The sequence below is a fragment of the Cetorhinus maximus genome, chromosome 1 (assembly GCF_964194155.1).
Source record: "Cetorhinus maximus chromosome 1, sCetMax3.hap1.1, whole genome shotgun sequence".
Classification (NCBI taxonomy): Eukaryota; Metazoa; Chordata; class Chondrichthyes; order Lamniformes; family Cetorhinidae; genus Cetorhinus; species Cetorhinus maximus.
In genome coordinates this window covers 124,710,511-124,737,348 of record NC_135879.1, presented here as the reverse complement: position 1 = coordinate 124,737,348, position 26,838 = coordinate 124,710,511, and positions in this window count along the sequence as shown.

The following is a 26,838-nucleotide window of genomic DNA, read 5'->3' as shown; positions in this document are numbered from 1 at the left end:
TCAAACATGGGTAAGGAAACCTCTTTCTGATTACCACCTACCCTCCCCCAAACCCTCAGCTGATGAATCAGTGCTCCTCCATGCTGAACACTGCTTGGAAGATGCACTGAAGATGGCAAGGGCACGGAATGTACTCTGGGTGGGGGACTTCAATGTCCATTATCAAGAGTGGCTTGGTAGCACCGTAGACCAAGCTGGCAGAGTCCTAAAGGATATAGCTGCTAGATTGGGTCTGTGACAGGTGATGAGGGAACCAACAAGAGGAAAAACCGAATTGACCTCATCCTCATCAACCTAATTGTTGCAGATTGCATTTGTCCATGACAGTATTGATCGGAGAGACCACCCCACAGTCCTTGTGGAGACAAAGTCCCATCTTCACAATGCCCTCCATCATGTTGTGAAGCACTTACTATTACTATTGGCTATCCCTCAAGTGAGGATGATTGTCTTCCATGAGTCCAAAAATGGCTAACGATACCAATTTATGACCTGCAGATTTTAGGGCCTGCAGGGCATATCTTGTCATGCGGGATGCCTGGTTGTGTATTATCAGTTCAGGTCATGTTTTTTTTTTGCCACTTTCACTTTTCCTCTTCATTTTGTCATTGTTGGGTCTCAAAATGCTGGGATCCTTCCCACTGCCACCATGTGGTTCAGTCAAATGTGATGGTCTCCTATGCTGCATCTGCCCTGACTGAGCTGGGGGAAGAAGACCTGCTTTGGGAACCTGGTATCTGACATCTAAACTATATGACCAACCCAATGAAGCTAATGGCAGATGATCATTGCCTCAATGCTTGTAGTGCCTGCTTGTGAGAGGACACTGACGTTAGTGCATCTGTCCTCCCACTTAATATGTGAAAAATAACTTCTAAGGTACTGGAAGTGTTTCTACAGTTTCCAAGCACTCATCATGAATGGGCAGATTCATCCAGTCCCATTGGCGATGGGTATCATGGCAGGCGTGAGCTGAGACATGTCAATGAACTTTAATGAAAAAATGTATTTAATTTACATGCCCTTCATGAAACCTCATCCCGCCCGTGGATGAGGCTCCATGAAAAATGCAAAGGCCGCCCGGGCTCTTTCTCAATAGCTTTAATTAGTTAATTAATGGCCTTAACAGGAAACAGAATTAATGGTCTTAACAGAAAATCTAAATGATGCACAGTGACATCGGGACGCACACCCTACGTCACCCCGTGTCATTTTACGCCTCGGCGAGTGGGCCCCACCCCCGCTCGATAAGCCGAAAATTCTCCCCTAGGTACAAGTGATTAACACCAATGCCCAGACTGTGCAATTACATCTTCTTAACCTTCCTAACCCAGCAGGATCCTCACATGGGTGTTCGCCGCCAATCTCACCGGTGCTGCAGGAATGGTTCGCGTCCTCTCTGGCCAGCTCCAACGCGTGACTCTTGAACGGTGTTGGGACCTTGATGTCCGGCACTCCATTCTCGGTCTGACACCTCTCCTGTTGATTGTGTGAGAGAATGAATGGTGATGTCCCTTGAGCTGGCAGTGAGTGAGATGCCAATGAATTGTGATGGGCTTGTGAGTGTGCGAGTTGAACGTGATGAGATGGTTGCCTTACCCTGGTGGCACGGATGAGATCATCCATCCGTTTTCTGCACTGGATGCCTGATCTCTTGTGTGCAGCATTGACCCTGACCACCTCTGCTACTGCCTCTCAAGCCAGTGTCGTGAGACTGATGGGCCTCCTCCAGCCAGAGTCGGGGTAGAGGACATCGTGGTGAGCCTCCACAGCATCCAGAAGCATCCCAGGGGTGCATCACTGAATCGGGGGCCTACACTCTTCTTGGCTTTTGGGGCCATATCTTCTGGGCAGCAAGCATTGAGAAGCGTATGCGCAGCTGCAGTTTAAATATGGTGCTGGGTGTGAGGATGCGGCAATCCAGCCATCCAGTGTATTTCCTGTGATTGCATAACTTATGAGGTGGGAAGGAGATGATATGGCACGAAATCCCACCATTGCGGCCAACGGATAGAACGTCCTTTTTGACGCCCACTACCACACTTATTGCAAATCTGGGACGATTACGCCCCTAATCAATGGAGCTGGTATGTGTGCATTTGAAGCTTGCTGATGGAGGATTTTGGTCTTCTGAATGCTGAGTGTAAGCCCCACCTTCTCATGTGGCTCAGCAAATACGTTAACGATTCTATGAAGATCAATTTCTGATACAGCACTTATGGCAACATTATCACCATATCAGAGCTCAATAATTGAGTTTGAGATGGTCTTAGTTTTTGATTGGAGTCATCTGAAATTAATTTCGATAAATAACGTGCACTCCAGCAGAAAGCTTGTTTGTAGTCAAATGGAGCATGGCAGCAAGAAAGGTTGAAAAAAGAGTTGGAGCGAGGACACAAATTTGTTTGACTCCCGTCTTAAACTCAAAGGGTCTGTAATAGATCCATTGTTAAGCATCACCACTTGCATGACATCATGAAGCAGGCAAAGAATTGTAATGAATTTTGGCGAACAACCATACTTCAGCAGGATCTTCCACAGCGCTTCACAATTTACAGAGTCCAAGGCCTTTGTCAAGTTAAACAATGCAATGTAGAGAGGTCGATGTTGTTTGCAACATTTTTCTTGTAGATGGCAAGCTGTAAAAATTGTGTTGGCTGTGCCTTTTGATGGTGTAAACCCACATTGAGATTGGGGGTGTATTTCTTCAGCAAGTGTGATAAGTCAATTCAGAAGGGTTCTTTCCTGCAGTAGGAAACAGGAAGATGCCTCTGTCATTGCCACATTTGGGTTGTCCCCTTTCTTGAAGATTGTTACAGTCAGGGTGTCCTTTGGGATATCTGAGATCATTTGGGACTTCCTCTTAATTCCAGACATGTAGGATAAGGGCATGGAGCTGGAATGTTATTTCCTCTCCTCCTTGCTTAAAGATTTCAGCTGGGATTTCATCACTCCCTGCCGCTTTGTTGTTCTTCATTTGTGTGATGGCTTTCATCACCCCCATAGGTGTTGGCTGAATTCTGAGCTTATCTCTAACTGGGTGTTGTGGGATGGAATGAAAACATCCTCATCAACAATTGATTCTTGATTGAAAAGGTCTTCAAAATGCTCCCTCCAACGGACATTGACAGCTTCCCTTTCCTTGATCAGATCTCCCCCCTATCCTTGGGCCTTAGAAGAGATGGTCTTTGAGTACTTGCACCATAAATGATCTTTGTGGCTGTGAAGAAGCCATGGATACCATTCATGTCAGTGAGATGTTGAATTTTCTTTTGCCTTGTCTGCCCACCACGTGTTCTTCCCATCACAGGTCCACCTTTGGACCTCGGCCTTTGCTTGTTGTTAAGCCAGATTCTTTTGTTTTGAGTTTGGGTCATTCCACCAGGTGCAGAAAGTTTTGTGCTTGTGATCAAATAGTTTGTTGATAACCTGGCTATTTTCATCAAAGCAATCCTGATATTTCATGAAAATCCAAGTGTCTCTTTGCAGGCATTGATGATATTGGCGTTAAGGACATCCCCAGCACTGTGGATACTTCTGTTCTTGATTGAAGTTTGAACGTTTTTCCATAAGGCGTTGTTGGAATCGGTCTCTTTTGATTGACTCCTTCAGAGCTTTGACACTGATCTTTCGTGGACATCTCTTGTGTTGCACCAGTCATTTGGGAGCCAGTTTGATGGACATAATTAAATTAATAAGTTGTTGATTGGTCCAGTGGTCATCAGCTTCTGTCAATGCTCTGGTGGCATGGACATCTTTGCAATTCCAGGCACGGACAATGACATAATCAATTAGGCATCAGTCCTTGAACCATGGGTGTTGCTATGATATTTTGTACCTATTTTTCTGGCAGAACAGGGTATTAGTCATGATAAGTTCATGTTCTGTGCATTTAGTAAGGAGAAGGTTGCCTTTGGAGTTGATATTTCCAATTCCTTCCCTGCTAATAGTTTCATTCCAGAGATTGGAATCTCTTTCAACTCTGGCATTAAAGTCTCTGAGAGTAATAAGCCTGCCCTCCTTCTGAACTCCGTGGTCAAATTTGGCATCTAGAAATCTTCCTTGGTTTTGTTGGTGGTGTCTAGATTTGGGCCATCTGTGTTGATCATGTTGGCGAATTAGTTCCTTGCCAGTTTGAGACGAAGAATTATGAGGCACTCATTTCTTCCATGAGGGAACTCATTAAGATGTTTCACAAGTTCATTCTTGACGACAAATCCAACTCTGTGAGCTTTCCGTTCCTCTTCTGATTCCCCTTTCCAGAGGAAAGTATATTCATCTCGAAGTTCCTTGTGTTGTCCCTCTCTAGCTCACTGGGTCTCATTCAGAGCAGCAATCTTGATGTCATATTGCCAGAATTCTTGGGCAACAAACGCAATGTGACACTCTGGGCTTTCACTTGCAAGTGTGCCCATGAGGGTCGTGATGCTCCAGGTCCCAAACTTTGCTACTTGTGTCTTTTGTGTGTTTCTATTGCAGAAGGTGATCCCTCTGGACATGGCTATCCAGTCAGGAGAGATGAGGCAGACTATGTTTAGGGCACCTTTTCTAGCCCCCTCCCCAATAAGTGGTGAGCAGAGTGGCTCCTAAAGAGGGATACTTAATCACAGTTACAGCTGCCGAAAGGCACCCTGCCTTGTCCAGTTGCTAGACGACCATCTTGTAACTGCCACATCTGTGCCAGATCATGACTCGGTGCTTCCAGACAACACACTCCTGCTCCTTGTTGCTACTTGTTGGCCGACGAATGGCTTGGGAGATGTGCTCGGAATGAAAGATGGCTGTGCATTACATCTTTAAATATGGAGAAGCCATTGCACACCAGCTTCCACATGTGTCATGACAGAACAAAACCTTAATCCAATGACAAGGAAAACAAAGTGATTGGAGCTTTCACTCTGCTGCAAACTTCGTCCTCTGGAACAGCCATTGAGATATTCCAGCTGGCATAGCTTCATCTGCTTGTTCTGCCATTGAGGACTTGATAGCCAGAGCCCCATCTTCTGAGTATTTCTGGTGTTCCTAACAGGACTTCATATTAACTGATGTGGCCCAGGGCATAAAGAGACCCACGGTACATCACTAAGCTTTGATCGACCCTTTCTTACGCATTGCCCAGGTTCCGTAGCAAGGAATCCTTTATGGCACTTCCATCATACTAAATAGGGTAGATTTTGAACAGATATAGCAACTCACAACTGGGCATCCATGAGAATTGTATTCAACCACAATCTGTAACCTCATGGCTCGGCAAATCATCTACTCTACCACTACTATCAAGCTGGGGGATTAACCCTGGTTCAATGAAGAGTGCAGGAGAGCAAGCCAGGAGCAGCACCAGGCATATCTAAAACTGAGATGTCAACCTGGTGAAGCTACAACACAGGACTACTTGCATACCAAACAGTGTAAGCAGCAGGCTATAGGCAGAGCTAAGCGATCCCATAACCAATGGACAGAGCTAAGTGATCCCACAAGCAACAGATCAGATCTAAGCTCTGCAGCCCTGCCACATCCAGTCATGAATTGTGGTGGACAATTAAACAGTTGATGGGAGGAGGAGGCTCCACAAATATTCCCATCTAAATGATTGGGGAGCCCAGCACATCAGTGCAAAAGACAAGGCTGAAGCATTTGCCTCCATCTTCAGCCAGAAGTGCTAAGTAAATTATCAATCTTGGTCTCCTCCTGAGGTCCCAGCACCACAGATGCTTCCAGCTAATTCAATTCGCTCCATGTGACATCAAGAAATGCTTGAAGGTAGTAGATACTGCAAAGGATATACACCCTGATAAAATTCCAGCTATTGTACTGAAGGCTTGTGCTCCAGAACTAGCCAAGCTGTTCCATACATTGGCATCTATCCGGCAATGTGAAAAACTGTCCAGGTATCTCCTGTACACAAAAATCAGGACAAATCCAACACAAATACCATCCATCAGTCTACCCTCGATCATCAGAAAAGTGATGGAAGGTGTTGTCGACAGTGCAATCAAATGGCACTTATTCAGCAATAACCTGCTCACGGGTGCCCAGTTTGGGTTCCGTCAGGGCCATTCAGCTCCTGACCGCATTACAGCCTAGGACAAAAGAACTAAGCTCAAGAGTCGAGGTGAGAATGAGTGCCCTTGACAAAAAGCAGCATTTTACCAAGTGTTGTATCAAGGAGCTCTACCAAAAGTGGAGTCAACCCGCTTGACTGGCACCCCATCCACAACCTTAAACATTCACTCCCTCCACCACTGACGCAAGGTGACAGTAGTGTGTACCATCTACAAGATGCACTGCAGCAACTCACCAAAGTTCCTTTGACAGCACCTTCCAAGTCTGAATTCTACCACCTAGAAGGACAAGGGCAGCAGATGCATGGGAGATGCAAGTTCCCCTCCAAACCACACACCATCCTGACTTGGAAATATATCGCCATTCCTTCACATCCTTCCATCACAGGAAAAAAGTCCTGGAACTCTCTTCCTAACAGCACTGTAGGTGCACCTAGACTTGGTGGACTGCAGCGGTTCAAGAAGAAAGCTCACCACCACCTTCTCAAGGGCAATTAGAGATGGGCAATAAATGCTTGCCTAGCCACTCATGTCTCCATGAAAGAACTAAAATAAGTTAAAGGAGTGTTAATTAGGGACAATTCATTTTTCTACCCTTATGCCAAGTGGTATTCCTGAATTTCTATTAATTTTACTTCTAAACTAATATTTGCTACCATTGGATTTTTCCATTTCTTTACCATCGTGACAAATATAGGAAGGTATACAATTAATATCATCACTTTCTGCATCACATGATTCCTTTAGACAGTGCCACTGTTTAGGTTCAGGTTCATCAACACTACAATGCAGCTTAATAGGATTTCACTTTAATGCATTCATTCCCAAATAAGCATTTTGATTCTACTAATGATTCTCTTGCAGTGTGAACAAATTGCTTTCAGTTCGCCATTTGTTATGAAGAGCTGCCAGGGGTTATAATTCAAACTACTGTAAAATAGGTATCAATCTCATTATTTTATCAATTTCAAATCTTTACTTTGGCTTCTACATCTGTCATGGAATATTATAGTGAAGGCAATGGAGCATAAAATCAGGTGGGGTGGTCGATCAACTACCACTTGCATTTTGCCATGGCCAAAAGTTAAAAATCAGTTCTTGCATTGTTTCTGTCAAATCTCCCTGTTTTCATCCAAATTGTTGTATTGCTGCAAAACCAAACTCACATAGTAGAGGAGGGTAATAAATGGAACACATGGTGGGTCTTCCCAATTCTGTTCTCTAATAATTAACATAAACAAGGGCTTAACAAGCATATTTTTCTGTCAATTTCTTTGAACACACTTTAGCATCAGAGCAAGCTTTACGATACCAGCAAAAATGGAGGAAAAGTCAGTTAGTGCTTTACTGGTCTTGTCTGTTTGTTTATTGATGTACATTATTATAATTAACGTGGAGAGGAAATTGAACCTATTAGATTATCACAGCAACAACAACCTACATTTATGTAGAATTTATATTTATATTTGCATTTGTGTTTATTAATACTTACCTCTCTACCTCTACGCCTCTCTTTCCTCCTTTAAGATGCTGCATAAAACCTACCACTTTGACCAAGTTTTGATAACTGCCTGAAAATCTCCTTATGTGCCTTATCAAATTTTTGTTTGATATCTCTATTATGAAGTGCCTTGGGATGTTTTACTTGGTTAAATATGCTATATAAACACAAGTTGTTGTTAATTCAGGGAATATACTGCCTGATGAAATGCCCATTATTTACACTCAACCGTGTCCTCATTAATTCATTGGCCTAGAAACTGGGTACAATTTCAGGGTATGACTGAATTTCCAGGCCATTGTTTCCATCAAAATGTGCTGCAGTTAGGATAATTTTATTACCTTTGCTTGTTTGAATCTTTTGAAGTAAAGATCAACAAACAAAATAGGGAAAACACATTAAAATATGAATTGACAGCCACAAACTGTGACATACACTGGTTAATTTATTGTTCTTTCTATTTGTTTAGGCTACTCACAGTCTCCAGGGCAGAACTTACCTGATAGCTTTAGTCAGTTGCTGACATTAACATAACACATTACCTGATAGCTTTAGTCAGTTGGTGACATTCAAATAACACATTTGACATATAAACGTAAATTGAACTCAGCGTAATTCGTCGACACACATAATTTGAAAACATTGACAATTGAACAGAGTTGTATTATGGTTTAAAAATTAATTAAACTTGGAGATCTTGAAGATAAGCCAGCCACTTAGGTTTAAGCTAGTTAAGATTTCAATATATTCCTTGGCACTTGAACAAAAGTTATCAGAAAATAATATTTGCTAACTATAGTTTGGAGCAAATTACTAATATAAAAACTACCACTTAATCACTGAAGTACAGTAAGTCTTGTACACTAAGTTTGTTTTATATCTCTCTGCTTAACACTGTTTCACTTAAAGTTGACTTTAAAGTTGGCTTGAGGATCTTTGGCTCAGAGTCATTGAGCTGGAGGCCGAGCTGCAGACACTGTGATGCTTCAAGGAGGGGAAAAGTTATCTCAACACTTTGTACCAAGAGGCAATAACACACCTTAGGACAGGTTTTTCTGATTTGGTCAGTGGTCAGGGACAGGAGAGTGTGACTGTGAGTGAGGTAGGAACAGGGGCCCAGAAGTGTCAGCCAACCAGAGAGCAGGCTATACTAGATCTGGTCGTGCGCAATGAGACAGGATTAATTAATGACCTCATAGTGAAGACACCCCTTGTTAGCAGTGATCATGATATGATTGAATTTAACATTCAATTTGAGGGAGAGAGGAATGGATCTAAGTCCAGTGTTTTAAACTTAAATAAGCACAACTATGAGGGTATGAAAACAGAGCTGGCTGAAGTTAAGGAATAGGTTAAGGAATAGGTCAGTAAGATTCAATGGCAGAGATTTAAGCAGATATCTCTGTATTACTACCTGAGCTTCGAGCTAATTAGCATAGGGTAAATACGATTAGAGAGCTAAGTGCATAGCTCAGAGATTGGTGTGGGAGAAATGGGATTTGATTTATGGGGCACTGGCAGCAGTATTGGGGAAAATGGGAGCTCTACTGCTTTTGGATGGTTAGGGGGTGGGGAAATGGGGGATCTTCATTTGAACAATGCTGGGACAAGTGTTCTGGTGAGTCATACAACTACAACAATAGAGAAGGATTTAAACTAAACAGTGAGGGCAAAGGATCAAGTTTGGGAGAATGTGATAAATTATTATTTTTTACTCATTCATGGAATGTGGGCATCACTGGATAGGCCAGCATTTATTGCCCTAGTTCAGAGGGCATTTAAGAGTCAACTGCATTGCTATGGGTCTGGAGTCACATGTAAAGTTAAGACAGCAGATTACCTTCCCTAAAGGACATTAGTGAGCCAGATGGGTTTTTCCTGATAATCTGCAATGATTTTGTGATCACCATCAGGCCTTTAATTTAATTTTTTTTTAATCAAATTAAAATTTCACCATCTGCCATGGTGGGGTTTGAACCCAGGTCCCTAGAGATTTATGCTGGATCTCTAGAATGGTAGTCCAGTGACAACACCACTATGCCACTGTCTCCCCTTCAAATAGAGAAGACAAGACAAGAGAACAAAGTAGGAATAAGAGAAATGATGATCAGAGTGTTGCAGGGAGGGACAGAGATTTGAAACCTAAGAGTACACAAACCTAAGAGTGCACCAGCATATAAAGCTGGAAGTTACAAAATAGTAAAAAGGCAGGACCAAAGACTCTGTAGCTGAATGCATAGAGAATTAAACTGACAGCACAAATATAAATAAATATGTACCACCTGATATTCCTTACAGAGACATGGCTACAGGATGACAGAGTAGAACCTAAATATTCAAGGGTACATGACATTTAGGAAGGATAGGAAGCTCAGTAAAGGTGGAGGGGTTGCTGCGTTAATTAAGGATGACTTTGGTACACTCGAGCTACGGGCAAATGAACTTAGCTCCAGAGATCAAAATATAGCATCCGTTTGGGTAGAGATGAGAAATAGTAAAGGTAAGAAGCTACTTGTGGGAGTGGTTTATAGGTCCCCTAACAGTAACCACACTGTAGAATGAGGTATACAGAAAGAAATAATGGGGGTTTGTGAGAATGTACAGCGATAATCGTGAGTGATTTTAATCTACATATAAATTGGATGAATCACACTGACAATGTTTGTCTGGATGATGAGCTCATAGTGTGTTGTTGGGACAGTTTCTGAGAGTAACACATTCTAGAGCCAACCAGAGAGCAGGCTATACTAGATCTGGTTGTGCATAATGAGACAGGATTAATTAATGACCTCAGAGTGAAGGTGCCCCTTGGTAGCAGTGATCATAATATGATTGAATTTCACAATTGGTTTTGGGGTTAGAGGAGTGGATCTAAGTCCAGTTCTTTAAACTTAAGTAAGCACAATTATGAGGGTATGAAGACAGAGCTGGCTGAAAATTAAGGAATATGTTAAAGAATAGGTCAGTAGGAGGCAATGGCAGAAATTTAAGCAGATATTTCAGAAAATTTCATTTCAGGGAGAAAGAAAGAAGGGGCAGAATCATCTCAGCTTAGCAGGTAAAACGACATTTTAACTGTCGGCTGCAATGGCCGCTTTTCACACCGTATCATCCCAAGCCCGCCGCATTAATTATGCATTCTCTGGAAACACGCCACCTCCATGGCGGGCAGGCTCCCATTCACTTGGCATGCCATCACCTCGCCGCTTCATCACACCAGGCGGCATATTTGAAGTCCAGCTGCATGCACACCTCTCAGTGTTTCCAGCCCATTACTGCTATATGGAAAACATGACCCCGAAAGGCAAAAAGACTGCAGCACCCAGGTTTAGTGACGTGTCTCCCATTTGGATGCCGTGGAGGACAACCTTGATGTCCTTTACCCCATGCTCTGGCCGTAGGAGGTGCAGCAGCATCACCAATCCAGCATGGGTGGAAGTGGCGACGGTGGTCAATGTGAATGCCCTGCAAAAGCGGGCAGCCACCAAACGCCACTGTAGGATGAATGGTCTCATCTGTTCCGCCAAGGTAACTCACTCTTCTCAATCACTCTCAACTCACGCACTCACAAACCAATCAAACATCCACAGGGATCTCACACCTCAAGCAACAACACCACGAGCTCTCACGCACACCCTCACATCTCCATCAGGTTTATATCCTCTCGAGTTTGCGTCCTCATCCTGTCCATGGCTCCGCTCACCACAAAAACATTCCATGCAGTGCCATGCTGCTCACACTTTCTCCGTCTGTTTTCATGCAGGAGAATCCTGCTCACATCAGCATGGAGGGGTTCCAGATGGAGGGGTCAGAGGGTCTTGAATCTTTGGAACTCTTCCCTGAAGAGTGGTGGAGGCAAGGTCATTGAATATTTTTAAGGCAGAAGTAGATATGTCCTTGAGTAACAAGGGAGTCAAAGGTTATTGGGGTTGGGCGGAAGGTGGAGTTGAGGCCACAATCAGATGTACCATGATCTTATCGAATGGGAGAACAGACTCAACATGTTTGGATGTGGCGGCACTCTTTTATGAATGGTTCTCCCTGTATTCCATCTCTATCAGGTGAGAATATTGCACTAAAAAAAAGCACCTTCAAGGTGTTGTTCCTTCTGGAAAATTGCCAAGGTCATCCTATCAGTCTTGATGACTTGTCTGATAAAGTGAAGGTGGTTTTCCTGCCACCCAACACAACATCATTGCTACAGCCCATGGATCAGGGAGCAATAGCAACATTGATGGCCTAATACCTAAGCTGTACTTTCTCCCAACTTATCAAAGCAACAGATGGTGAGAATGCACCATAAGTCAGGGAATTTTGGCACGGCTACAACATCCTCAAGGGCATCAACAATGCCACTGATTCATGTGATGAAGTCACATCATAGTGTTTGAACGTTGCATGGTGGAATTTGTGGCCCGAGTGTGTCAGTGATGACAGAGGATCTCATGATTCTGCCCTTGAGGTTCAGCATGAAATCATCACCTTAGCAAGGGAGGCTGGCTTTGATGAAGCGGATGAGGCTGACGTGGCCGAATTACTTGCATCTCACGGAGAGGAATTCAGTCCAATGAGGACTGAATGCAGCTAGAGAGGAAGAGCTGAAGAGGAAGAGCACACTGGAGCACCACTCCCTCGAATTCTGTCAACAAAACAAAAAAGAGCTTTTCAACTCTGTAAGAGGCAGTGAAAACCTTCACTCAGGATGACCCAAACAGAGGACACAGTGCCAAAATGAACAGAGTGATCAATGGTGACATGAGCTGCTACGGCGAGATCTACCAGCAGAAGAAAAAGAAAAATATCCAAATACAGTTTTTAAGGCTGTTGATGATCCTGGTCCTTCATCCCATTAACTCCACCTGGACCTGTCTGTTGCACGCCACCTTCAATTCGTAACCAAAATCATTCCAACTGCCGTTATTGTCTTTCTCAGAAGAAGAAGACCAGGATCTCAAACCCAAACCTAAAGTCAAGGCATCTGGCACCTCAAACCACCACTGACAGTATCTTTAAAAGATCCTGCAAATTCAGTGGCAAGAACAGTGGTGCAAAAGCAAAGTCTTCCCTCAAGCTAAGATGCCCAGCATCGAGGCGCTAAATCAGTTAAAACTACCTCCACTGAAATGCTTCAGGGGTGGCCTCAAAGCATCCCTGAAGAGGCCAAACACCTCCGCCAAATTATGTTGACTGACCAAAAGGGAAGAAGGTTCATTTGGGAAGGCACTGGGCACAGAGAGACTTCGTCGGGAATATGTAGAAGTGAAGTCAAGGTGCCAGAAAGATTGTACAAACCTCCAAACAACTCATTTAATGAACCCCCCAAGCAACACCTGTACTGTATGTGCCAGAGTCTGCAGATCATGCATTGGACTTAGCAGCCACCTGAGAATCCATCGAACCAGAGTGGAAGCAACTCACCCCTGAACCTATGGGACTTCCTAGGATGAAAGAGAGGCTGGTGAGTGTTATCTAATTTGAATTTATATAGCATTTCTTGTATATTTAGCAATTTGTTTTATTCTGCAAGTGATTTCAGCTAGGAATGCACATGCTGCACACATATAATATAATATTTCAATTTTTACATTGGTTTTACCAGAAGAGAAATTTCTAAATGGGACAAGTAATGTTAAAAAGACAAGCCTTAAGGCTTTGCGCTTTAACGTGAGGAGCATTCGTAATAAAGCAGATGAATTAACCACGCAAATAGATGTAAACAGGTATGATATAGTCAGGATTACAGAGACATGGCTGCAGGGTGACCAAGGATGGGCACGGAACATCCAGGGGTATTCATTATTTAGGAAGGACAGACAAAAAGGAAAAGGCGGTGGAGTTCCATTGCTGGTTAAAGAGGAAATTAACGCAATAGTGAAGAAAGATGTTAGCTCCGACAATGTGCAATCTGGATGGGTAAAGCTGAGAAACACTAAGGGGCAAAAAACGTTAGTGGGAGTTGTATATAGACGCCCAGACTGTAGTGGTGATGTTGGGAATGGCATTAAACAGGAAATTAGAGATGCATGCACATATGTAATTATGGGTGACTTGAATCTTTATATAGATTGGGCAAATCAAATTAGTAACAATACCATAGAGGTTCCTGGAGTGTATACGGGATAGTTTTCTGGGCCAATACATTGAGGAACCAACTAGAGAACAGACCTTCCTAGACTGGGTATTGTGTAATAAGAATGGAATAATTGGCAATCTAGTTATGAGAGGCCCCTTGGGGATGAGCGAACATAATATGATAGAATTCTTCATCAAGATGGAGAGTGAAGTTGTTGATTCTGAGACTGGGGTCCTGAATCTTAATAAAGGAAACTACGATGGTATGAGGCACGAGTTGGCCATGATGGGCTGGGAAACATTACTTAAAGGGATGTCGGTGGATAGGCAATGGCAAACATTCAAAGAGCGCGTGGGTGAACTGCAACAATTGTTTATTCCTGTCTAGCGCAAAAGTAAAACAGGAAAGGTGGCCAAACCATGGCTTACAAGGGAAATTAGAGACAGTATTAGATGCAAGGAAGAGGCATACAAATTGGCCAGAAAAAACAACAGACCTGAGGATTGGGAGCAGTTTAGAATTCAGCAAAGTAGAACCAAGGGATTAATTAAAAAGGAGAAAATAGAGTACGATAGTAAGCTTGCAGGGAACATAAAAACTGACTGTAAAAGTTTCTATAGGTATATGAGGAGAAAAAGGTTGGTGAAGACAAATGTAGGTCCCTTACAGTCAGAAACAGGGGAATTTATAATGAAGAACAAAGAAATGGCTGACCAATTAAATACATGTTTTGGTTCTGTCTTCACAAAGGAGGACACAAATAACATACCAGAGATGTTGGGGAACACAGGGTATAGTGAGAAGGAGGAACTGAAAGAAATCAGTATTAGTAGGGAAATGGTGTTGGGGAAATTGATGGGATTGAAGGTTGATAAATCCCCAGGGCCTGATAATCTACATTCCAGAATACTTAAGGAAGTGGCCCTAGAAATAGTGGATGCATTGGTGATCATCTTCCAAGATTCTATAGACTCTGGAACAGCTCCTACAGATTGGAGGGTAGCTAATGTAACCCCACTATTTAAAAATGGAGGTAGAGAGAAAACAGGGAATTATAGACCAGTCAGCCTGATGTCAGTAGTGGGGAAAATTCTGGTGTCCATCATAAAAGATTTAATAGCTGAGCACTTGGGAAACAGTGGCAGAATCGGACAGAGTCAGCATGGATTTACGAAAGGGAAATCATGCTTGACAAATCTACTGGAATTTTTCAAGGATGTAACTAGTAGGGTTGATGAGGGGGACCCAGTGGATGTGGTTTGTTTAGACTTTCAGAAGACTTTGGCAAAGTCCCACATAAGAGATTGGCGTGTAAAATTAAAGCGCATGGGATTGGGGATAGTGTATTGAAATGGATAGAAAACTGGTTGGCACAACAGGAAACAAAGAGTAAGAATAAACGGGTCTTTTTCTGAATGGCAGGCAGTGACTAGTGGGGTACCACAGGGATCGGTGTTGGGACCCCAGCTATTTACAATATATATTAATGATTTAGATGAGGCAACTAAATGTAATATCTCCAAATTTGCAGATGACACAAAGCTGGGTGGGAGGGTGAGCTGTGAGGAGGATGCATAGATGTTTCAGTGTGATTTGGACAAGCTGAGTGAGTGGGCAAAAGCATGGCAGATGCAGTATAATGTGGATAAATGTGAGGTTATTCACTTTGGTAGCAAAAACAGGAAGGAAAATTATTATCTGAATGGCTATAAATTGAGAGAGGGGAATGTGCAACGAGGCCTGGGTGTCCTTGTACACCAGTCATTGAAGGTAAGCATGCAGGTGCAGCAGGCGTTAAAGAAGGCAAATGGTATGTTGGCATTCATAGTGAGAGGAACAGGGTTGTCTTGCTGCAATTATACAGGGCCTTGGTGAGACCACGCCTGGAATATTTTACACAATTTTGGTCTCCTTATCTGAGGAAGGATGTTCTTGCCTTAGAGGGAGTGCAGCGAAGGTTTACCAGACTGATTCCTGGGATGACGGGACTGTCATATGAGGAGAGATTGAGTCAGTTAGGGTTATATTTACTGGAGTTCAGAAGAATGAGGGGGGATCTCATAGAAACCTATAAAATTCTAACAGGACAAGACAAGGTAGATGCAGGAAGGATGTTCCCAATGATGGGGGAGTCCAGAACCAGGGGTCACAGTCTGAGGATAAAGGGCCGAACATTTAGGACTAAGATGAGGAGAAATTTCTTCACCCAGAGAGTGGTGAGCCTGTGGAATTCGCTCCCACAGAAAGTAGTTGAGGCCAAAACATTGTATGTTTTCAAGAAGAAGTTAGATATAGCTCTTGGGGCGAAAGGGATCCAAGGGTATGCGGAGAAAGCAGGAGCAGGCTATTGAGTTGGATGATCAGCCATGATCATAATGAATGGCGGAGCAGGCTCGAAGGGCAGAATGGCCTATTCCTGCTCCTAGTTTCTATGTTTCTATGTAAACAAGCCTAACTCTGGTTTTAACATTGATTCCTATGGGACCTCGCGATTCACTTAAAGTCGTGATTTTCAAGAATACAACTACAACTTTAAGTGAGGACTTACTGTAGCGGCCTGCAGGCAGGCCAGGGTAAAGGGTAGTTCATTAGCCAATTCACCAGAGATGGGCAGATGATTTCTGCAGCGGAAGGCTCAGATGGGGATCTTGAATGGGCAGCATACAAGAGAACACTGATGGATATGCACAGTGACATGTTGGATGCATTGTCTGACCAGCCAGACAGCTTCCTGTCACTGTCGAGGAGCATGGAACAACTTGGCTCCAACCTGGCAGACATCATCCTCCGAGCTTGCTCTCTCCATAGCCGCTGCTCCATCTCCCTGTCTTGTTTCAGACCCAGAATCACTGCAATTGCTGCTCCCACATGTCACCTACTCCTTTGTTCCTTGCTGAGGATGCAGAAACACTCTGTGGCAAATCCAGGAGCTTACCAAAACGCCTCCAAGAACACTCCAGAGAACTCCAGAGCTTTAGCATTGGAAAACATTCCAAATAATGGCCGTGTAGGATAGACAGGTATAGCAGTGCAAAGCCTTCATAGTGTCACCACAAGCAATACTCTACAATGCAATATTTGCCAAACATACCTAAAAGAACAACTAAAATCTACATAATGGGCTAAAAAAAGTGATGTTGAGAACTGCACATTAAATCTGGATATAGATATAAGGGATAGTTTAAAAAAATTGCACACCTAACACAAAGTATCATCCACAAGAAGCACAGATTCAGAATTTTGATATGCGCTCCCTCCATTCAAAATGCAATTATACTGGACTGTATAATTTAAACAATGATATAACGGGGTGGCTTTCTGTAAGGCTTAGGAAGGTCCAAGGGATGACCACTGGTGTTTGCTGTGTCAGCTGCTCTCAGCCAAGGTGGAATGGAGATCTATATTTGGCTTCAGCATTTGCAGACAACTGAATGTTATTCAGGTTTCCTGCTCCTGATTAATATTGGTAGTTCATACCAGATGTGTGACTATTAGCATGGATTAGATACCGATAGTTGACTTTCCACTATGTTCTTCCAATCCCACTGTTCTCATCATTGACCCATAGAAGATAAGTTCTTCCCAGCTTCCCCTGAGTTTTTGTCCTCCACTCATCATGATTTTATCTGTTCCCTTGCTCTTCCTTAATTCTCACTGTCTCCCACCGATGATACTCCTTCTAATACAGGCCCAATCATTGCTTCGTCAAGTCAGAGTGGCGCAGAAACAGAAAGCAACTGACACACAGATTGCCATATTATCAATAACCAGATCTTGGTGGATCAAGTCAAACACTCCTGTGCTTCACTTGCCTCCATCAAACTGTTCAATCCTCCAGGATCACCTCACAGGACAACCTTGGGCTCCTTATTTGCCATGTGAAGACTCATGGTATTCTTCATCTCCATGAACAAAACTATTTCTGAAGATGCCTCCAGCCTTCCTTCCCTTTCATGCTGTCTTGTCCCCTCTTGTCTCTCAGAGTGGAATTGTCCCAGATTTGCACTAAGTGCAGTAGCAATGGTGGGTTTTCATGTCGTATTGTCCCATTCCCGGCGTGGCCCGTTTCATTGATATGCATTCCCGGGAAACGCGCCGGATTGCTGGTGGGTCAACTGCAGATTTGCCTGCCCTACTGTCACCTCAGGCCTTCAACACAACAAAAGGGACAGGTCGTAGACTTGTGGAGGAATGTCCGACATCAAGGCACTCACAGGCTTTGGAAAGAGAGCCATCCAGCTGGCCGACAGTGACCTGGACCATTCCTGTGCTGACGGTGAGGTTAGCGATGCCCTAGCAAGTAAGGGTCCAGCAGTGCAACATCCATCAGATAACCATGCTGTGAGTGACTTCCCCTGTTCTGCAGTCCCCTGCCATGCACTAATTATCTCTCCTTGCTTTTGCAGGCTCACCTGGGAAGCAGCTGAGGGTGTCCATGAGCCAGATCCTCAACTTGAGCCCTGAAGACACCTCGGAAGAAGGATCTGATGACACCCTCATCCAAGACCCATTACAGCGCTCACCCACACCCTCCACCAGCACAGAGACACATACCTTGGTGGGGCCTAGCTTTAGAGTAGCCTCGAGGTCACAATCTGGTGAGCACATCACACTGTCTGATTCACAGCAGGTGGAGACAGAGACTTCACAGGTTTCTGGCATTCGGAGGACTGCTGGAGGCCAGAAACCTGCTGAGTCTAAATCAGATATGGAGCCTCTGGACTCAGTCATGGATCAGTTTCTGGAGCTGCAAAGTCAAGCTTGGGAACACCATGAAGGGATGTCTGCTGCACTCCTCAGATTGCAAGGGAAGATTAAGGAGTCAATCCGCCTTCACTCTGAGGTGATGGAACCAGCATGCCACCTTCACTGAGGTCAACACTGGTGGAATGGCAACTGCCATGGAGATTGTGATCTAGGACATCAGTCCTGCACTGCTGTACATGCTGAATTCCATTGCTGATGCTATAGTTGGCCTCCAACAGTGTCAATGCAAGAGGGGTGTGGGCAGCTCAATCTGACTCCAGCTTCCCCTTCTCCTCAAAGAGTCAGCCAGGGTCCGTCAGGCACCCATAGGAAGGATGATCAGCAGGTGCACACCCCGGGGCCATCCACAAAGGTAACTCCGGGAGTGTCCTGTTCGTCTGAATCCCCTCTTCCTGTGACCCCAGCAGCTCCAGCTCCACAGGCCGAGAAGGGTGCCACAGCCACACAGCAGGTCCCAAAAGCAGACTGGGGCCTTCCAGGTCTCGGTCCCTCAGAGGACGCCTGCCAAGGTCATGACATAGCAGTCAGCAGGCTGCCTCCACCTCCGCTGTGGATGACAGGGGAGCACCAAGAGGTAGCAGCAGGGTTAGGACAGTTAAGAAGATGTAGTTGCGGCGCTTGAGCATGGGTGTTAATCACTTGAACCTAATGTTTGCTATTGTAAATAAATTCCCAAGAATGCCTCCTTGTCTATGGCTCCTTGTTATGATGAGCAGTGTTTGTGTCACTCAGATGTGAAACCTTTCTGCCCAAGATAAAGGCAGGTATCGCAGTGCAGGGCCTTTACCCTGTGCAGCCTGTAACCTTCAGACCAAAGTGATGGTCCGGCCTCACACTCCCTGGACACATTACTGATGCCTGCACCTCGATGGTGCTTGCTATTGCTGCCAGAATGTCGTGGGCAGGCATCACAGAGTTACGTCATTCTCTCTATGTGCTCCCAGCACCTTTGAGGTGGGGCTGGTCCCCGTCTCTTCAGCATCTGTGACCAGTGATGCTTTGCTCCTGAAGGGGTCAGGTGCTGAAGGTGGACAAAGGGTCAGTTGCATTTAAAGTTTCATAACTGCGTCTCTATGATATGGCTCTGATCACAGAACACAAGCGAACTGCCATCAGCCAGACAGGTGTCAGACATTCACAGAGGCTTTGTGAAGATCTACAGAGCACCCTCATTACATGTCATCATCATCCTCCTGGAATCTAGCGACTATTAGGACCTCCACTGTGTCTCCATGACATGAGCCTGAGCACTGAGGTTATGTGCGCTGCCATCAGCCACACAGGAATCAAACATACACAGATGCAAGGTGAGGATTTCAGGACTGTCCTCACTGCACCTCGTCATCATCCTCGGCAAATCATGAGTGCCTCCCGAGTGCGCCTGCCTTGACTGGTCAGTGTGATGACTTCGAGGACCTCATCACGGTCATCCCCTTCGATGTCCTCCTCATCTGAGGAGATGTGCAGCTTTTCCTTCTCCTCCTCAATGGGGTCCTCCCATCGCTGCAACGCCAGTTTGTGGAGCATGCAGCAAGCAACGATGATGTGAGACACCCTCGGTGGACTGTATTGGGGTTTTCCACCAGTCCTGTCGAAGTACTAGAACATCATTTTCAATATGCCTATCGTTTGGTCCACCAACGTCCGAGTCACGGCATGAGCCTCAGTAAACCATCACTCGGCTGCTGTCTGAGGGTGTCACATGGGCGTCATGAGCCACATTCTCTTTGGGTAGCTCTTGTCCCTGAGGAGCCAACCCTGCAGCCTTTGTGGACCCTGGAAGATGTCAGGGATCTGAGGCCTGCTAAGGATGTAGGAGTTGTGGATGCTGCCTGGGAATTGTGCACAGACCTGTAGGATGCACTTGTGGTGGTTGCACACCAGCTGAACATTCAGCGAGTGGAAGTCCTTGCAGTCGGCCTAGTTGACTTCTTGTTGTCAGGTGGCACCCTGCACCTGTGGAAAACCTAAGGTCTGATCCCAGACGAAATGCGCAAAATTCTGTGCCTTCACGAAGATGGTGTCCATGACCTCCTGGATTCACTTGTGCATGGAGGATTGCGAGATCCCGCACAGGTCACCTGTGGATCTTTGAAAGGAGCCACTGACATAAAAATTGAGCGCCACGGTCACTTTCAGGGCCACTGGCAGAGGTTGCCTGCATGCCGCCGTGGCGCCAAATCCTGCAGCGGTTGGCATATGTGACCAAACAGTTCCCTAGGCGTGTGCTGTCTTTGGCGGCACTGGTTCTCAGTCATCTGCAGGGATGACAAGCGCTGCCTATTGGCCCTGGGTCTCGCGAGGCATCTATGAGCAATGGCTCACTGTGGATTTTCAGCTGTGTGAGCAGCAGGCCCTGCCGCCCCTTCATCTTGAGGAAGGCGTTCCTCCCTTTGCTGATCCAGGCACCTCCACTGCTCTCTTCTTCTACTTCTCTGGTCTCTGTAAGTCATAAGTCATACCACTAAATCACTTTCATGCTTTTACATTGCTTGAGTGGGCAGAAAGGCTTCAGAGGCCCAATTCCAAGCATGTCAATGGAGCTGCTGCTGAACGGCTTCAGCTGTGGAAAAATTTTCACTTTTAACAAACTTTTCCAACTGCTTGGCCACTTCCCTCGTGCTTCTCCCAACCAACCCCGGCATATACTTGTGTATTCCCTTCAGCCTGTCCTGCCTTGCTCCCAACCCCCGCCCTCTGGCCTGGACTGCACTGGAGCCCTTGACCCAGCACCACACTGAAGGCCAGCAGGGAAAAAGTGACTTGCCTGTGCCCTCCATGAATACACAGCACCTCTTCCTTGATGTCCTATGGGTGATGCTCACATGCGCTGCGCAAGGTTGTGTGCACTCACCTCTGAGTTCCCCTCGAAGTTCAGCTCACCAAGTGCACGCCTTTTAAAGGCAGTCATGAAGCACGCCATTCTGAAGTCATGCCGATGTGGGCAATAAATTTGACGTTGGGGCATGATTCTGGCAGACAGGTCTTATAATGAGATGCCAAAGCACTGAAATTAAGTTCCCAACATGTGGTGGGGGGGAAACGCAACCTGCCATTGATAAGTGCAGTGGATAATCACAAACTGGCTTCATGATGGCGTAAAAGTAATGTTTGACCTTCTCGCCATATTGTCCCCACCCCCGGCTGCCATGACGCCTGTTGCCAAAGGGGCAGAAAAGCTCTGGCCTCAATCTCCTTTGCATTCCAATGACGAATCCCCACTCTTTGTAGATTAGTGATGGGCAATAAATGCTGGCCTAGCCATGATGCCCACATCTTGTGAAAGAATAAAAGGAATTCTTGTCTGCATGGTGGCAGTAAGATCTACACTTTGGTCTCAGCTCATCTGCTGCTGAAACACTCATTCACGCCTTTGTTGCCTCTCACCTCGACTATTCCAATGCACTCCTAGCCAGCCTCCCACCTTGCGCTCTCTGTGAACTCATGCCAAATTCTGCTGCCTGTACCCTAACTCACACGATGTCCTATTCACCCGTCACATTTCTCATTGACCGACATTGGTTCCTGGTCTAGCAACAGCTCCACTTTACAATTCTCATGCTTGTTTTCAAACACCACTCCTCCCCACCCACCACCCCTCAGTCCGCACCCCACCCCGCCCCCCCCACCCCCCGCCCCCCACCATGCCTCCTCCCTCCCCATCTACATAACCTTGTCCAGTCTTTACAACCCCTCAAGATCTTTCCACCAATCCTGGATCCTTGCACTTATTAAATTTTCATTGTTCTAACATTTTGTTTAATAACATGCCTGTGAAGCAACTGGAGATGTTTTGTACTGTTGACAATGCTATATAAACCCTTGCTGGTGTTGCCTTTTATGAAATCTTGCTGTGTACAAATTTGCTGTTATGTTTCCTACAATACAACAGTGACAACATTTCAATAAGCACTTCATTGGCTGCATTGTGCTTTGGAACGTTTCGAGGTCATGAAAGGCACTACATAAATCTTTCTTTCAAAATAATGAGGCAAACCTGCTTTTTGGAATAGCATGGCTTAAAATTTTGTCTTTCTGGCACCACTGGAGCCCATGCTCCAATGGATGTTGGTAGCCCTCAGAATGGCATATGCAGCATTTCTGGTCAATTATGTCATAGCCTGCACAGCACCCCAAACTGCGCAGTTCAATAGCACTAGCATGGCCATGCACCAGAAGGGTCCCAGCTGGCCAATTTATTTTTTAATTCATTCATGGGATGCATCACTAGGCCAGTATTTATTGCCCATCCCTAATTGTCTTTGGTCAGAGGGCATTTAAGAGTCAACCACATTGCTCTGGGTCTGGAGTCACATGTAGGCCAGACCAGGTAAGGACGGCAGATTTCCTTCCCTAAAGGGAGTTACTGAACCAGATGGGTTTTTACAACAATCAGTCATCATCAGGTTTTCAATCAATTCAAATTCCACCGGCTGCAGTGGAGGGATTCAAACCCAGGTCCCTAGAGCATTACCCTGGGTCTCAGGATTACTAGTCCAGCAAAAATACTAATACACCATCACCTCCCCTGCAATACACATAATAAATAACAGCAGCTTGTGACTGGATGATTTGCTGAGAGTTTTTGAACAACTGAACACTGAAAAAATGTGCTATTCACTCACAAAGGAACATGCATTCAGTTGTAAGAGGGGTCCCAACTTGTACTATATAAAAAAAATTAGCCATCCAAATTGCCGCTAATGTGATTTAGATTAAATGCTATTATTTCAATGTTTGTGGAAGTATTGTGGAGTGATTTTGAATGTATTATGCTGAGTTGCTGGATTTGACAGGGAGTGTTGCTGCATCTTCACAGAGAGGGCAGAGGATTTGAGGACTTGTCCACCGAAAGGCTACAACAGGTATGGGGCATGTAGCCGCGGTGCCTCTGGGTCTGCAATACGACAGGAAGATGGAGCAGAGGATGCAGAGAGGGAAAGCATTGTGCAGAGGGAGGGGGAGGAAGACAAGGAGGAGGGAAGCAGGGTGAGAAGACATCTAGGACACTTACCCTCTAGATGGGCTGCCTGTGAGTGCCTACACAGACACTGGTTCCTTTAGGATGGCATCTCTTTGCTACCATTGCTCCACAATTCTCCACTTTCCCATTCACCTGTGATGTTCCATGGGCATGCTACAATGAAAGGCACCAACAAAAACCTTACCATAACAGTTATCAAACAACACATCTAGTAACACAAGCTAAATTCACCCTTGTGCATCCCTAAGAGCTTGACTTGTGTATTTGCCTGTGCCTGTCCTTGTGGTCCCATGCAGTGTTCCTTCAATGACTGCGTCATGACTGCTGACTTTCTCTGGGGGTCTGCAGATAACCTAGGAGGACACTCTTGAGCAGCTCTGGGCATTGAGGGCCTGGCTTTGGACTGCACAACCTCAGCATGGATAGCAGCAGTCTGGGCTGGCTGCCTGAGAGGCAATAGCATGGACACTAGTGGAGTGGCAGTGGTGACACCACTAATACTGTCACCCTGAGATAGGACAGCAGTTTTGTGCTCCATGGAGCACTTGCCACCGCCCTAGGACGGCACTTCAACAATCCTAATAATCTGTTGGAGGTCAGAGTGTTGGACAGCTGTGAGAGTCTGCAAGCCCCTTTGAGCACTGAGATCCACATCTGTGAGGGCAGCAATCTGGGCTTGCATTATAACAACAACAACAGCAACAACGTATATTTTTATAACATGCTTAACATAAAGGTACTTCACAGGAGCATTGCAAAACCAAGTATGACAGTAAGCCACATAAGGAGTTATAAGGGCAAATGACCAAAAGTTTTGTCAAAGAGGAAGGTTTTATGCAGAGTTTTAAAGGGTGCAAGACAAGCAGAGAAGCAGAGAGGTGTAGGGAGGGAATTCCAGAGTTTGGGCCGAGACAATTGAAGGCACGGCCACCAACATTGGAGCAATTATGATTGGAAATATCCAAGAGAACAGGATTAGAGGAGTGCAGATATTTCAGACGGTTGTGGGGTTGAAGGAGATTAAGTGATAGGGAGGGGCAAGGCCCTGGGGGATTTAAAAAGGAGGATAATTTTAAAATCAAGACTTTGCTTGATCTGGAGCCAATGTATGTCATGGAGCACAGGGGTGATGGGAGAATAGGAATTGGTACAAGTTAAGATAAAATGTAGGATCAATGTATCAGATTTGATCCATAAATATGATAACTACACAAAATCATGTTTATAGGTAACTATATGGTAAAAGTTAAGCAGCAAAGCATGATGGTCAAGATTATTCGCAAAATTCTAAAATATAATTATAACATTGCTATGGCGCAGATACTCAGCTCAGCAGCTGCACAAGGGAAAGGCACTGGAGGCAGTTCAAAGGAGGTTTACTAGACTGATACCTGAAATGAGTGGGTTGTCTTATGAGGATAGGTGGGATAGACTGGGCTTGTTTTCACTGGAGTTTAAAAGAGTGAGGGGTGATTTGATTGAAGTATATAAAATCCTGAATGGCCTTGACAATGTGGACGTCAAAAGAATGTTTCCTCTTCTGGGTGAGTCCAGTACTAGGGGGCACTGTTTCAAAATAAGGGGTCACCCTTTTAGGACAGAGATGAGGAGAAATTTTTTCTCTCAGAGGGTTGTGCGACTTTGGAACTCTCTGCCTCAGAAGGTGGCCGAGGTGGGGTCATTGAATATCTTTAAGGCAGTGGTAGGTAGATTCTTGTTAGGCAAGGGAATCAAAGGTTATCAGGTTTAGATGGTGATGTGGAAATTGAAACATAAGAAGATCAGCCATGACCTTATTGAATGGAGGAGCAGGCTCGAGGGGCCGAATGGTCTACTCCTCTTCCTATTTCTTATGTTCTTAAGTGAGATTAGATGGCTGAGCTAGAGTTTTCTCACCTGGATTGTATGTGAGACAAAGATCAAGTGGTATCCTTTTTGATATTTTGATCTTTCAAATGAATATATATATAAAATAAAACATGACCATAAATTTTCAGTCTTCCTTAGACTCGGGTGTGTTCCCGGAACTGGAGAATTGCAAATGTTACACCCTTGCTCAAAAAAGAGTGTAAAGATAAGCCCAGCAACTAAAGGCCAATTAGTTTAACTTTGGTGGGATGGGTGGAGGGGTAATTTCTTGAAGCAATAATTTGGAACAAAATTGATAGCCACATGGACAAATGTGTATTAAATAAGGAAAGGATTTCTTAAGGGAAAATCACGTTTAACTAACTTGCTAGAGTTTTTTGAAGAGGTAATGGAGAGGGTTGATGAGGGCAATGCTGGTGATGTGCTGTACATCGACTTCCAAAAGGCATTTGATACACTGCCACACAGAAGACTTGTGAGCAAAGTTAGAGCGCATGGCATAAAAGGGCCAGTAGCAACATGGATATAAAATTGGCTGAGTGACAGGAAACAGAGTGTAGTGGTTAACTGATGTTTTTCAGCTGGAGGAAGGTTTGCAGTGGGATTTCCAGGGGTCAATGTTGGGACCCTTGCCTTTTCTAATACATACTAATGACCTATCCCTCGATGTACAGGGCATAATTTCAATGATTGCAGATGATACAAAACTTGGAAACATTTTAAACCATGAGGATATTGTAGAACTTCAAAAGGACATATACAAATTGATGGAATGGCTGGACAGATGGCAGATAAAGTTCAATGCACAGAGATGTGAAATGATTCGTTTTAATAGGAGGAACATGGAGAGACACTATAAAATAAAGGGTACAACCTGAAAGGGGTGCAAGAGCAGAGGGACCTGGGTGCATATGTGCATAAATCATTGCAGGTGAGAGAGTGGTTAATGAAATATACAGTATCCTTGGCTTTATTAATAGGAGCAAAGAGTTTAAGATCAAGGAGGTTATGTTGAATTTGTGCAAGTCACTAGTTTGGCCTCCAATGGAATATTGAATACAGTTCTGGGCGACGCCCTTTTGGAAGGACGTGAAGTCATTAGAGAGGGTGCAGAAAAAATTTGTAAAAGAAGCAAAATTGTTCGGAGGAAAAACATGTTCACACAGTGAGTGGTTAGGGTCTGGAATGCACTGCCTGAGAGTGTGGTGGAGGCACGTTTAATTGAAGCATTCAAAAGGGAATTAGATTGTTATCTGAAAAGGAAGAATGTGCAGTGTTACGGGAAGAAGGTGGGGGGATGGGACCAGGTGAGTTGCTCATTTGGAGAGCCGGTGTAGACGCAATGGACTAAATGCACTGTAGCAATTTTGCGATTCCATGTACTTATACCTATTAACTTATGGCTTAAGAAAGGACCTTGACCTTTGCCCCAGTAAATGTTGAAAAATGTTTCTTAAACTAATCATACTAATAAAAATTGCAAAAGTGTGAATTTGCAGGAAGTGCATGATGTTGCAGACACGTGAGCTTTGGGTTGTCTGCAAACAGCGTAAAATAGGAAACATCTGTAAGAGCTGCATTG